The following is a 14,343-nucleotide window of genomic DNA, read 5'->3' as shown; positions in this document are numbered from 1 at the left end:
ATGTGGTAGGACAGCCCACAGGCACAGAGCCTTGCAGACTCTGTGCTCTATTTAGAGAAGAAGTCAGGACTGCAGAGCAGGCGTTATTTTGCTGGACAATGAACAATTCAGGCTTGTTTTGGAAAGCAAATCCTTGGATAGTTAAATAATACCACTTGTTTACGAGAGACTATTTATCTCATCTTCTTAATAAAACGTCACTAATGGTTCTTTGTTGCTCTCCATATTATTCTCTCCTAATGCCAAGTGCTTCTTTTAAGGTAAGAGATTTCCTCTCTCAGGATGCCCGTAACAAATACAGCTCTTTGTACGCGTAGGTGGTAGGGACGAAAACAAACAAGCAGCAGTTAAAACCCACACTAACTTTCCTGTCCTCACTTTTAACCCAAATTGTTTGAGCTTTCCCTGACGATGGCTCATCATAACCTGCTGGATAGGGACAGGCCTCCTGATGCCAAAATCCAGATATTAAAGATCCTATCATGGCAGGGGATTAAGTACATTTTTTTTTCCCAATATAATCTGAAGCAGCAGGGACGGGACTTGCTCAGAGCAGCAGTATCAGCCAGAAGGGTTAGAGAGACTTGAACCACATTCAGAAAACTGTGAGTGGGCTACAAAAATCCCTGACTTCAATAACAGTAACAATGAAAGTCTTGTTACTCATCTTTGCTTCTGCCTTCAGACTCAGTTTCCAAGCTTTTCGCCAATACTAAAAGAAAATTGTGATTTAATTTGGTTTAGGAGAAGTTACATTCTCCTGTGCTTACGTGATTCCAAAACGTGGGGCTTGGAGAACATCACCAAATACAGCGGTGGCCATGACAATGCTGCAAGACAGGGCAGCACAGAAGTATGTCTGCAAAGCAGGTGAGCCCATTTCGGGACTGTCCCGGGAAGCCTGGAGCCTTCACCCTGAAGATGCTGGGCTCTAACAGCACCCCCTGGTCCTGGCATGGTGGCATAGTGGCTTGTTCAAAAATTAGTTACGAGTACACCCAGGGTTACGAGCACCTGGCTCCATACAGACGGGAGGCTACTGAAAATATGAAAGCACGTTATAAAAATCTGCATTACAGTGGGCAGTTTATGGCTCCTTCCTCAGTGATGTTAAACGAGAATGGAATTAGATCAGAAGCTGAACTGCACACTTAATCTCACATAGGGGAAATGCTGGCTGGCACATATAATTAAATACATCTGTCTTGCCGACCCCCCTCCCCTCCAGACATTTTTATGCTTGGCTTGGTGGAAGAGTCTTGGTGCCCCTGGGTGTGATAGCACGAAGCCATTCAGAATGAAGCTGTGCCCTGGAGAAGACGATCCTGAGAAGGAGCAGTGCTGGGTTACCGGGGGTTATGCAAGCTGCAGGGGGGGCGCAGGGGAGAGGAGGTGGCCAGGCCTGGCCTGCAGCACCGAGAAGCCTTGGCTGTTTGCAGCTTTGTCCTTTCACAGTCAGAGCACTCGCTAGAAGGTTTAATGGGATCATGAGTTGCTGTACCATTACTTCTGGAAGAGGGTATAAAAATGACAGCAGCTAATAAGCACCGCTTTCTCATCAGTCGCCTCATCAAGCTAATTTCACGAGCAGAACGCTTCGGAGGCTAACGGGCTGGAAATGCCATCCGGGCTGCTGAATGCAGGCCAGCACAGACAGAGCGTGTCCCTGTGCCTGCACACCTCAGCCTTACACCACAAACAAAAAGAGAGATACCGTAAACATGCATCCGCAGCAGGACACGTTTCCTAAACCCAGCTGGAAGGCTAACGTCAGCACATTTGTTCTTCCTTTAGGATTAAGAGGCAAGAGGAGCGGGAACATGAATGTCCCTTTGTCCATAGATGTCCAGACCACATTCCTGGGTGTGAAGTTCCCTCACAGAAAGGACTGCTTTGTCTGGAGTTTGTGACTGGGGACATCAATAAACCCTTAAAAAAAACCCTCCAACTTGGTGGACCGGGGTGGAAACACACCTTTCTTTGAGGAGCGGGTTCAGAGAAGGGGTTCCTGTGTCTGAGGGAGGAGGCTGCAGCAAGCGGGTAGAGATGCGTGTGTGGTCCGAGGGCAGGATAAAGGCAGGGAGTGTGTTTGTGCGTGTAGGAAGGGAGTGGATTGTTTGCAGTGGGAGTGCATGCATGGGAATTAGAGATGTCAAGGCTGAAAAAGGCCTCGCTGGCCTTTTCACTTTTACTTCTTTTAGGCGCTGAAGGTTTGAAAAGTTAAACTTTCCAGACATTGCAACAGGTTGTCTAATATAGCAGATATGCTGACATTCATTTTTGCTCTTAGTGGCACTACCCAGTGATACTTTTTACACACATTTTGCACATATTTCCTTTTTCACCATGATCTATAGTTAGCCTTATCAGGGAGCACTTATGCTGTTTTTCTATTTTTAAAAGAGGGGACCACACTTGTTCAGTTTTTGCTTGAAGTTCTGTGGTGCACTGCTGGTAAAAACTCACAATGAGTTTTCCAGGCCATTAGAGCGTTACCACCTCTCTAAAATACCTTCTGTGCTAAATGATTTAGCTATGCTAGGCTTTTTGCGAGACATTTCCATACCTGATTTTCATGGAGATCCTTGCTCCTGCTTGTCTTATTAACTGCTGCTACGATCATGCCTGTTATCGATAGGTTTCTGGAAAGCCCAGCAACTCAGCAATTTTATAACTGCATTATAAATAATTCAATCAACTGTTCTTCCCCGCATCTAGTTCTCATTTATTAATGGACTTTCTTTCTAGGCAGTATTTTCTCATCTCTCATCACCATCCAATATATATACTTGGGGGAGGAATGTAATTAGTTTTACAGCCCTTCTGCCAAAACTTCCACCAACTTCAGTCAGAATTTTGCCTGAAGAATGCCTAATGATAGCCTGTAGGAGTTGGTCCTATTTCTGTACGCCGGGAGCAGGCTGAAAGGCGTGCACACAGGTGGGCAGTGGAGTCCCACGGGCGTTTTAACCCCATGGGCTTTTAACCCCTGAGCATTTTAAGAGAAGCATTAAAAGGTGGGTTTATATGTATGAGAAGAGAAAGGTGAAGGACATAGGGAAAAGCGGACAGGGCGAAAGAGCAGAACAAACTGACGATATTTTTTTACGATTGACTTGTGCTAAACTCTGGTTGTGGGTTTGTTTTTGTTGGTTGTCTTTGACTGGTTGTTTTGTTGTTGGTGGTGGTTTTGTTTGTTTTGTTGTTTTTTTAATTTTCAAATAAGAGAGGAATGGATTTTCTCTCTCTCCCCTTTTCTGTCATCAGACAGCTGTGCAAATATTTTAGCATGTGATTGTGGAAGCACAACACTGAAAACTTCTGAATTGTGCCAAAATAAAAGTACAGGAAAACAAAAGGCAAAAGCCTGGGGCAGGTCTAGCTGCCAGGATCGTCCATCCCCAGGAGAGCTAGACAGAGGAAAAGGAGGAGAAAAAAGGAGGTCTGATAGCTTTCATTGCGTACAGTGACAGTATCCCGGGTCATAAGGAAACACAGAATTTTGTAGTCCTTTATAAGGAGGGTAGCAAAGGTATCAAAGCAATTAGTAGTCTATTAAATCACTGCTTTCTTGAAGGTTGTTGGCTTTATCTGCAGCACCAATTGCTTGCATTGTACTTGTGGCAGATACCAAGTTATCAGGTTTCAGTTACACAGAAAACCCGATTTACATGATACAGTCAGTCAACCTTTGAATTTGGGAAATCAGGGCTACGTGCTTGGTCTGAGGTTGTACTGGTCTGGCACGAAACGTTTCTCCTTCCAGCAGTTTCAGGGGCTCAGCAACAAAGAAGTGATTCAGGTCAGCTGACTGAAAATGCATCTCTTCACAGGTTCTCTGAGGAGCTTATGCCACATACGTGTGGGCAGCAGGTGATAATGCAAGCCTAAATATGTCACAGCCAGGAATCGAGTTGCACAGTGATTCTCTGCCAAAGACTCCCGTCTTCGTGCTGCAGGGAGATGATTTAGCCCGTTTAAAACATTAGCTTTCACTTGCACTATTCTCAGTCTTTTGCTTGCCAGGCTCATTGCACGATTCCTTTGCCCTGAGTGACAGAACAGCTTCATCTTCCCCTGCTGCTTAAGGTAAAGCAGTAGGTCACACCGTAACCACATCCTATCTCCCAGCAAAGGCAAATGCTACGTTTTGCAAAGGAATGTGCAAAAAATGATCCTGCTAGCGGACAGCTGAAGGAATAAGATTTCTTCCAAGAAGCTGGCCATCATTCTCTCCCCTGAAGCATAGGATTGGTGATAATTCTCATTTTTATTAGTCTCACATAACTGTAGATGTTGTTCAAGCAAACCAGACACCTTTGGCTATGCTGCATGTCATCTCCTATTCCAGGGAATTAGGCAGGTGGTTATTAAAACTACAGTAATAACACCTACACCGTGAACACACTGAAACCCTAAAGGAATACATTTTTTCCTTTCCAGCAAAATCATTTAATCATTTCAGGAAGCCTTCATACTCCACGCTTCCTCTAACCATTTTCATTCCACTTCATTTAATGACCTGCATTATTAACTAAGGTTAATCAGCTAATGTTTTGCACTGTGCTTTGGATAGGTAAAGCACTGTATAAACCCTTGGCATGAATGATTCATCAGGCTACTATTTATTTTACTGTTGTTGCTCTCTGTGCTCTTACACTTTCCCCTGTTGCCCTTCCTAGGCAGCAGCCAGGATGAAGCCAGTGCTGCCACGGTTGTTATTTCTAGCCCAAGCTGTGCAGTCAGCCACACCATCCACCCGTGGCTGTTCGAAGAGTGTAGCTTTCCTGGTACTGCCATGTGTATTTTTACGGAACCTGAGTGAAGATCTTGTGGCCGGTTACCCACTTAGCAGCATTTTCACCTGGCCACCAGGCTCAGGATCCAGCCTTAGCTGCAGCTGTCCCCTTACCACATCTGCAGGGGGCTCCGCTCTCCTCCCTCAGCAGAGACCACAGGTGGCTGAGGCTCCCCCATAAAGGCTGAGTCCTGGAAATACCTTTGGTTCTGCAATTTCTCTAGAAAACCAAAGCAGGGCTCTGTTGACATAAAAGAGACTACAACCCACTGCAGAGTCACGGTTGACGTGGCCTCAAATGACGAAGAGGAAGCTTGCCTGTGACAGAAATTCCCTTAGAAAAAAAGGTTTGAGGCCCCCCTCCAGCTCCTCCACAGCCGTGTGTGACTCTGAGTAGGCCACTTACAATTAGACGTAGAAGCGATGTCTCATCCTGGGAGTCTCAGGCTGTGGTTGTTCTGAGAGACCAGAGAGGCGATTTACAAAAATGGCAGTACGTGTCCCTCCTGTCGAAAGCAGTGGGCCCCATCGTCATTGTCTCTCCGGATCAGATGAGGTAAACACACAAAAACTTGGTTTGCTTTGTTTTTCTATAGCTGTCAACCATACAAATTCTGCTTTATAACTGAGAGTCAAGTCAAGTTCTTTCCTCCTTACTCATAAGTAACATTCAGCAGGCCAAATCAGGCCACAGTGATGCCAAAAATATATCTCTTTGGAACTTGGTAAACAATTTTGTTGATACTGCTGAAAATGGAGAACCATTTTCTTAGCGTGTTGGCTCCTCAGAGCTAATGACAGCTCCTTTCTTTGAGTCACTGAGATCGGCAGACCCAACTGTGTGAGCAACTGGGGCAGGCAGAGCTGTTGAATCGCATGACCATCCTCTGATGTTCCAGTTTACTTTAACTCCTTCTCGAGTTTCTGAAGCAAAAGCCTGTCTCACATTCAAAGATACTGAAGCCGCAAAAGACTATCCCGAAACAAAGTCCCTGTAACGTTCCTTTCTTCCTTCACTGCCAGGCAAGTGTAGGACTACTTCTAAGCAGAAACACCCATGCACAGTGCTAAAGACAGAATTTATCTCTGTGGGAAGGCCGCTGTCAGGCCGTGGGGAGGGGGAGGAAGGCCAAAACTTGTGGGAGAAGGGAGAGAGGCGAGGAGAGCACCCTAAGCATTCTGCCCTCGCAGTGCCCCTTTCTTCCATACCCTCACATTGTGAGCAGCTCTGAGCGTGGCTTTGGGGGGACCATGGAGTCCTGGCTTCTTCTAAGAAGATTGTCCTGAGGCCTGACTGCACGTGCAGGCACGGAGACCAAACAGGCGGCGTGGAGAACAGGGCTGAAGGCCACATACTATGCATAAGCACATGTCATACGTATGCAGTACCAGCAGCTCTGAGGTGGACATGTTTATGAGTCAGGCCTGGCATCATGATGGGATAGCCTTAAAAACCTCAGGATTTTGATCTTTAAAGAAAACAACAAACAGAAAAACACAGGACCGTCAACACTGATACTAAAAACTGTCTGGACCAGTGGATTCTTCTGATGAACAAATGCTAAGTTTGGATCGATTTGCAGGAAAAGGCTGCAAAGGATGGTTTGATCCACGATTGCCTGATACAGAACACAAGGAAACAGCCTGGTTGGGGATGAATGGGCAGGAGGAAGAAAGAGTATGTATGGGAGAGTTCTGATGTTTTTCACCAAATGAAGAAGGAAACAATATATGGATCGTCCTTCTCTTTGGCTACAGTCACCCTGTGAAAGCGAGGGGATTGGTTTCTGTGGCTCATTAAGCCAGGCTGCTGCTGTTTCATGAAGATCAATGTATCACTTAATAGAAAGAGGCTTTTCAACTCTGCAAGATACTATCTGCCGATGGCTACCATGGTATTTATAGACATATCCATCAGTGTAACAGCAGGAAGCAATTCTCTAGGGGTCGAATTGGGTGGATTCCCCCCATTTAAATGCCATTATGAATGCAGCTTTCTGTATAGGATTAACCACTTAACCCACTGAATCCTGAACATCAGCAGCCATTGTTCACAAAAATTGATGATCTCCAGGGCTTACTTGGCTGTGGGATGGCTGACTTGGCTTCAGTGTCAATTATCTTTTCAAAGAATAAGGTTCTTTGTTAACCTCTGACTCGCTGAGCAGTGGTGAAGGCAGCCTAGGAAGTGCTTCACAGTTCTCCTCTAGCCCTCTGATTCAGGCAGCTCTAGCAATCCAGTCCCATGTTTGTCCTATTTCTGGCCAGTCTGAATCTTCTGCTGTCACATGAGTGGTGAGAGCACAGAACCAGCTTTGATCACAGCAAACTTAGGAAAACAAAAAACAGTGGTTTGGAGGATGAAGTCACAAAGTTTGTGCGTGTTATACAAAGTGTTTTAGTGCTTCTAGCCTAGCTTTTGGTAATGATTTACCGAGCTAAGACGACTTTGCGAGTCACCTCCTTTGGGGATTTAGCATGCACTGATTCCACCTCCTAAAATTATCTGAGTATCTTCCTAGAACTGAGTTTCTTCTGGTGAACACACCTTTTGGCATGAGACACTCTTGCAAGGGGAGCTTAGAATAGGCCTATTGTTCCGGCAGCTTACAGCACATGGGGAATGTTAACTGCTGGTTAATTTTACACGAGAAAGACGGGATGCTGAGTCCTGGCATGGATCAGTGTTCTTGAACACAAAGAACAAATCTGAGCTACTTACGGTTCTGTTCCCAATTGCCAAGGCTGTCAGCAGTCAGATCTGTCCGTCCACTCTCCCTTTTAAACTTAGCACGGCCTCCTGATTCCCCTCTAAACGTTCCCTCCTGTTTGCAGTGACCTCCACCCTCATGACCTGGTTGTATTCCTGGTGCCAGCCTGACACACCTGCACACATCTATAATCTTCTGCTGTCTACTACCCTTCTGGTGCTTCCTCACAAATACACCTCATGAGGAACAGGAGGGCAGATGCTCTCTGTCCCCAAATGCAAAAATTAAGTTCTGAGCCTCTGGCAGAATCCACCCCAGTCACCATCCCCATGGGACTGGCCAATGTTTATGGGTGAGTCTCATTGCCATTACTTTGCTCATGAGTAATTTTCTTTTGCTAGTACACCCAGCCACAGCATACTTCTGTTTCTTCTCTTTACCTTAATTCATTTCTTTTCATCCAAAGCTCTCAGAACATTTCATAAATACAACACAAACAGCAAGACTAATAACCCTTCTACCAGGCAGTAAAGACAATGAAAATATTACCTCTGTTTTATGAAAAGAGAAGCTGATGTTCAGAGAGAGAACAACTGTACAGGAAGAAATCTCTCGTCAATAAACTCTGCATCTAAGATGACTTGGGATAATTTTAATGCTAGACGCGTACCTTCCCAGGACATATTTAATTTTCAGCTAAATCAAGGCACTTGCATAGTCTATTAATCAGTAGAACTGCTTAAAAAATGACTACGCTATCTAGCTGTTCAATCATTTTGGAAACACCTGGAGCAGCTTAGGAAGTCAGTGCCAGGGCCTGCACCCTGACAGCACTGACAGACCTTCCATGCCCCGAGCAGCCTCAGCAGGGACACCCACCCTGCCCCTTGCTCCCTGTGGCCAGGGATGGGGGCTCCATGTAAGCTCCATCCTGGGCACCCGGGTCTGGCCTGAGCTCTGCTGGAGCTGTAGGAGCCTGCGGTGCTGTCACTGCCCCTGGGCAGACCTTGGACCTGTGTTGCAGTCCAATCTCCAGCTGCTCCCCACTGGCCTGCTGGGGTGGACCCTGATCCTAATCCCTCTGGTGCTGGTGCTGCTATCAGCGCCTGATGCTGTCAGCCCTCTGGATGCCGTGGGTGTGACTGCACCCTGGTCAGAGGGCACTGCCCCTGCCTGCCCCGGGCTCGCGACGTGCCCTCCTCCACGGAGCAGCCCCACTCCTGCTGCTCCCTGAAGCCCTTTTCCCCACAGCCAGGCTGCTCTCGCCCTGGAAATGCTGGGAAAGATCTTGCAAGCACTGAAGAGCCACGAGAGCCACCTTGGTCCAAGCCCTTCTCAGCAGTAGTTTAACAGCAGCCGCTGTCTCTGCAGCGCACTAACACGAGCTGCTGTGTTCCTGCTTCCCAGAGACGAGCCAGCATTGATCCGGGGTGAGAGTTAATTGTGCTGGGAATAGCACGCCGAATTCCCCCAGCTACGTCTGCCAAAGGGTGACTGCAGTCAGAGACAGGAAAGTTATAGCTTGAAGTTCACTTTGACTAAATCCAAAATATTTGAAATGCAACTGTCCTGCTCTATGGTAGAGTTCCAAAATATGGTAATTACAGTTTATTAGCTTTTCCATAACCTTTCAAGCAAGTTCTTTCAGGTTGTCTACACTGAGTCACTTTTTGGAAATAAACACTTTGGATCTAACCCTAAATGAGAAATTATTTCAGATTTGGTAATACAGACTGAGTTTTCAACTTCCTCCACAAACAGGCATCTGGAATGAAAATGTAGCTAGAAAACTGTGGCCTGCCCTTTCAGGCTGCTTTTGAAGCTGAAAACCTCCAGGAGAGACAGCCCTTGGATTCCTTGTGGGCTGCCCTTCCCCCAGTGCCGAGAAGTAAACAAGTGTGTTTAAGTCGACATAAACTAATTAGACACCTGATCCTACATTTGTCTGCACCCAGTATTGCTGTGAGGCTGCTGAGAAAGGTGAGAAGGACCAGCAAGTAAGAAGGGGACAGAGGGAAGGAGACCATCAATTCGCAGGAGAAATGGGGATAATATGCTGCTCCAGGCACTAATTTTATACAAAGCAGAATCATACCCCTCAATCCAGTAATGCCCTAAAATAGCACGCAGATCTTCCAAAGGAAGGGGAAAATCCCACACCCCCCCAGAAAAACAGAGATGCTGCTGTTTCATTACCTAGGTAACAAAAGCTTGGAGACAAAATAATAAAATAAAGAGTGACTTCTTAATTACTCTCCAAAACAAGCAGGGAAGTCCTGCCCACCGAGGCCCCGGCGCCCAAGGGGTGCCCAGCGGTACAGTATGGTACGTGTGTCCTGGAACAGCAGACGCAGAGGTTGCATCAGTGCACAGTCCCTGCCCAGCCGATCCTCTCCCAGCGATGGATGCTGTTACCAGGCAACTCCGCAGCGCTGCCAGCTTTCCTAAAACAACCTCCAGCTGCAGCTTCTATGGGCATCACAAGACCCAGCCACATAAGAGCCAGGACCAGCGGTCTGAGACGCGAACGGGTTTGTTAATGTCTGTGACGTCTGCTGCAGTTTGCAACTCACGCAGAGCATGCAGGATTGGTTCGTAGGGATAACTGACAGGAGGGCATTGAAAGCTTGCATTAAAAATGGGGCACAGATGTCTTAAAAACACTGAAAAAGACAAGTACTGAGGAGTTATGGAGCTAGGTTAAAACAATATGACTTGAGAAAATACTTTTATTTCTTCTTATTTGCCATATGGTGTCAGTACTTTCAGGATTTTTTCTCCCAACCATGAGAGCACACTGTTCACTTTTGGAAAAGAGGAAAGATAGAGATTAACCAATACCAACTGATTTCAGCAGGTGGGGCTCTAAGAAGAGATATTAACCATTAGAAGGGTATGCAACTGAATCTGTGAGCGAAGAGATGCAGTGCCAGGCAGACAGGATTTAATTGACCCACACTGATGACAGCCTTCCGTATGTTCTCACAGATAATAACTGGTTGCAGAAAAGAAGAAGCCTTAGGCTTTTAACTGAACTGGTCACCTTAAAGCTATGAAATACCCCACCCAGCACTAATTATTACTATTATAACAGTAACAATGAAATAAAAAGTAACAGCTGGTATGAGCTGGCTGCTGCCTTGCCAAGTCTGGCATTCTGCTCCGCATGAAACAAAGAAAGAGCCACAATCAATTCAAAATCACCCTTTGTTTCAGGAAGCTTTTGCCATTATTTAAGAAAAACTCAAGTTACTACAAGTTGTGGAAACAACTCTGCATTTCCAGTCTTCTGGTTTCCAGTGTTTGCACCTTACACAGTGGTTGTGGTTCAGTGGTGAAGGTTACAGCAGGGATTTGCTCACCCTTCAATGCCATGTGACAACCCCGGCAGGATTGTAGCTATGATTACCCCTGTGGTTTTCTTTCCTGTCTTCTACCATCCTTGCCTGTTGGTTATCTGGCTTTTCATGCAGCCAAAATAAGAGGCGAGTGCTTTAAAAAACAGTAACTAGGAACACCAGCAGGGGGGTTCAACATCAGGTGAGTCACCGCTCAGTACTTCTATGTTTAAAACAACAAAATACATTTGCTTCTGTCCCACGCTAAGTAAAATAGAAAGCAGAAGGTCATGCTTGGCCATCTGTTCAACGCACAGGTGGAAAGTGCTCACCTTCACACCACCGGGGGCTCTAATGAAGGCCTGCCGGGAGCTAGAGGGGGCTTGAGTTTGGGCTAACTGAAGGGAACTGCAGCCAGATATCTTCATATTAAATAGGGGTGCACCGCTTGTGGACATTACAGGTGAATTACAGATTCCAGCATGTAATGGCCTAGCCAGACCCAAACAAAAGCACGTGGTGGTGCAGACGGAGCGCTGCACACCAGGGCCTGCTCTCTCTGTGGCCCTCATTGCCTTATACATATCTACCAAGTCCTGCAAAACTCCACAGCTTTTCTAGAAACTGTGCTCCCTTCAGCTGTGCATATAATGCCTTTCATAATGTGCAGCTCTGCTCTGTGCTTTTGTCTGGACGTAAAGGTGTTTCTTTCACTTCAGCTCAAATTGTAGGGCCTCACAGTTTCTATCTCCAAGCCTCCCTAATGCTGCTAATCTCGCATTAACAGCCTACTGACACAGAAGAGACCGCAGAAAAGACTGATTGCCAGCTCCCTGGTCCTGTGACCGCATGCTGGTCAGATCTGGATTAATACTTGAGGCGATTTGCCTCAGGAGGCCTTCCACAGGTGCCTGTAACTCTAAACTCTCCTTGAACTGCTTCGCAGGAGCGGGAGGAGGGGAACCTGTGAATTCACAGCTGATGAAGACACAAACAAGGCCCCTCTGCAACTTGCTTCATTCCTTTTCCAGTATAAAATCAGGACGACCACAACCAAAAATCCTAGATTTCAGGCCAGAGCAAGGAGCCAGGCCTCAACACTCACGACACAAAATCCACTGTGATGCACCTTCTTAAGCAAGTTTGCTTGAATTCAGCTTTTCCGGTTACAATAAATGGTTATCCAGGAAGCAGGAGCACAGTCAAGTACATTGACTTCCTCCAATATATTTGTAGGGGAATAGCCCTGCTGCGTAGGCTAATTCAGGTACAAGAGTGACTCTTACAGCTTTGAAAACAGTCTGTGCCCTTCTCATTTCGGGAAGGCTGGAAAAACAGCGTCATTCTGATTTGGTGATGAGCGTCCACATGTGACAGCTCAGTTTACCAGCCCAAACCGCCTTACGCTTCGCTCCCTGTCCTGGCCGAACCTCCTACACTTGCAGCACCGCACCATGGCCCTACACAGCAGGAGGAGGCTGTGGAGCCGGCCGAGTGGTTGCACTCGATGGCAGCAAGAAATAAGGCCCACGAACAGCACCTGGACTGCAAGGAGAGTGCCAGGGAAATGAAGGGAGGCCGCTGGGACTTTGCTCCTCTGAGGCTGGAGGTCGAGCATCCCTCTCCTCCCCTGGGACGCTTCTGTCACAGAAGGATTTTGTTTGGCTCATCAACAAATTGCCAATAAATGGGTAGCTGTTTGTGGCCTGAAGTTACACAATTCTGTGCGTTACCATCTTCTGCAGGCCAGGGAATGGTAGGAGTTTGGCCTTCAAGGCACCACACTGTCCCCTCTAGGAAGAGGGGTGAAGTACAAAAACATTCTGCCATGCCTTACAGAGACAATAATTTCACCTGTAATTATCACTATTAGAAGGCTACTTGTTCCACCAGAGCTTCTTAACCAACCGCACTGCAACTGCTGCTTAGCGCAGCTCCTACCTCTCCCCTGCCCTTCTCCGCCTCTAACTTACGGCAGTGTTATTGCAGCTCATGTATCTTTCCATAGTTCTTTATTAATAAAGAGCATCTGCAAGGAAACAGGATCTGACTCACCCCGCAGCACAGCAGCTCCTGCTGCTTACTTGCCCACCTGAAACAACAATCCCACTTCCAAGTCCCTTCCACTGCCACAGTTCTCGTATCGCCCGTGCACCGCAGTGCTGTCCTTCTACGGAACAGAATATTCTTGGCTGCTCTCCCCAAGAGGCATTCTCGAACAAAACCTTTGCATCTTGCAGACTCACCTCATTTTCATGCTGTCTCGCTCCTTTTCAGCGTCTCAGTGAGGAGTATTTGGTGAGTGTGAGGCTTTTTCAAAATTGATTCCTTATCCATATTTGGGAATTTGTGCTGGGCACTAGCTGGTACAAGCCAGAGTCTTCCCACAGTGCACTTTGGGACTTGTAGTTCCCAAAAAGGAATGTTGTTTTCCAAATTGCAAGAGCCAGGCAACAGTAACAGAAGTCCGAAAGGCTTTATCCCCGCCTTTGCTTAGCTGCTCAGCCCTGCCTTCTGCAACGTTTCTCTGCTGTGGCTTAAATGAGCTTAATTTGTCTGGGGCCTCTTCCACAGCTCATGGCACAGCACACATGCACGCACTGCCTTGCGAAAGCTGCTGCTGCTGCAGAGTGCTCGTACCGTCATCCTGAGGTGCCAGCACTCGGTCCTGCCACCTGGAAGCAGCCACTTACAGAGTTAGCACCAATTTTTATGGATTCTCCCCACACTTTGTTCCCCATATCCAGCACTGAAACAGCATGGAAACTTCCTTTAAAAACCGTGCTTCACTCTTTTACATGTTCTGCATTAGTAACTTTGATTTATTTAATTAAACCGTTATAGTAGGGGATCAGCATTTCAAAAACAGTATAATAAATCCTGCCTCTTCTGTACAGATTCATTTCTGAAGAGAGTTTTCACAGAGTGCAATAATTATTTTGCAACCAAGACTCCCTATTGTTTTAAAATACCAGTTAAAGAAGAATGTGAAACATTTTTATATTGTTGCCTGTAGGGTACTGGTGGAGATACTGTTATGATTGCCCAACTCCATTTAATAGTTTAATTTGCTTAAAGCAGCGGCCGCTGGGTGGGTGAAGAAAAGATCCCAGAGGAGCATCCCCATCCCTGGGGGTGTTCAAGGAAAGGCTGGACCTGGTGCTCAGGGACATGGTAGTAGGGTGATGGTTGGACCAGATGATTTTGAAGGTCTTTCCCAACCTTAAAGATTCTATAACCCGAGGAGAGGAAAGCCTGTCCAACACAGGATCCCGCTGGCAAAGCCAAGCTTCAGAGGGAGCACACAGGGAGCGCACAGGGAGCGCTCCCCCACTACCAGGCACTCCAAGGCCCTTCTCCCACGGCCTGTTTATGGCGAGGAAAACCCCAGGACGACAACTTTATCGCCTTGCTCCAAAGCAGCACCTGAAAGCTTTGCATTTGGCAGGCGGCAATGCTCGTGCTGCGGGTGACACCTGCCGGCCGCCGAGCGGAC

General features: G+C 46.8%; 1 protein-coding gene across 2 annotated transcripts in view; it reads right to left on the bottom strand.

Moving 5' to 3' along the window:
- The window catches only part of MICAL3 (microtubule associated monooxygenase, calponin and LIM domain containing 3), a 176,210-nt gene extending 162,962 nt beyond the window's left edge, over positions 1-13,248 (bottom strand). Inside the window, exon 1 of one of the 2 annotated variants that reach the window (XM_068660214.1) lies at positions 13,094-13,248. The gene's annotated coding sequence lies outside the window, so the exon portion shown is untranslated. Of the gene's footprint in view, positions 1-12,902; positions 12,926-13,093 lie in introns of those variants that run through there. The other variant, XM_068660266.1, reaches the window with a different exon arrangement.
- Positions 13,249-14,343: the final 1,095 nt, after the last annotated feature.

Source organism: Anas acuta, chromosome 1 (assembly GCF_963932015.1).
Source record: "Anas acuta chromosome 1, bAnaAcu1.1, whole genome shotgun sequence".
Lineage (NCBI taxonomy): Eukaryota > Metazoa > Chordata > Aves > Anseriformes > Anatidae > Anas > Anas acuta.
The sequence above is the reverse complement of the archived record's forward strand: the minus strand, read 5'-3'. Positions and strand labels throughout refer to the sequence as shown.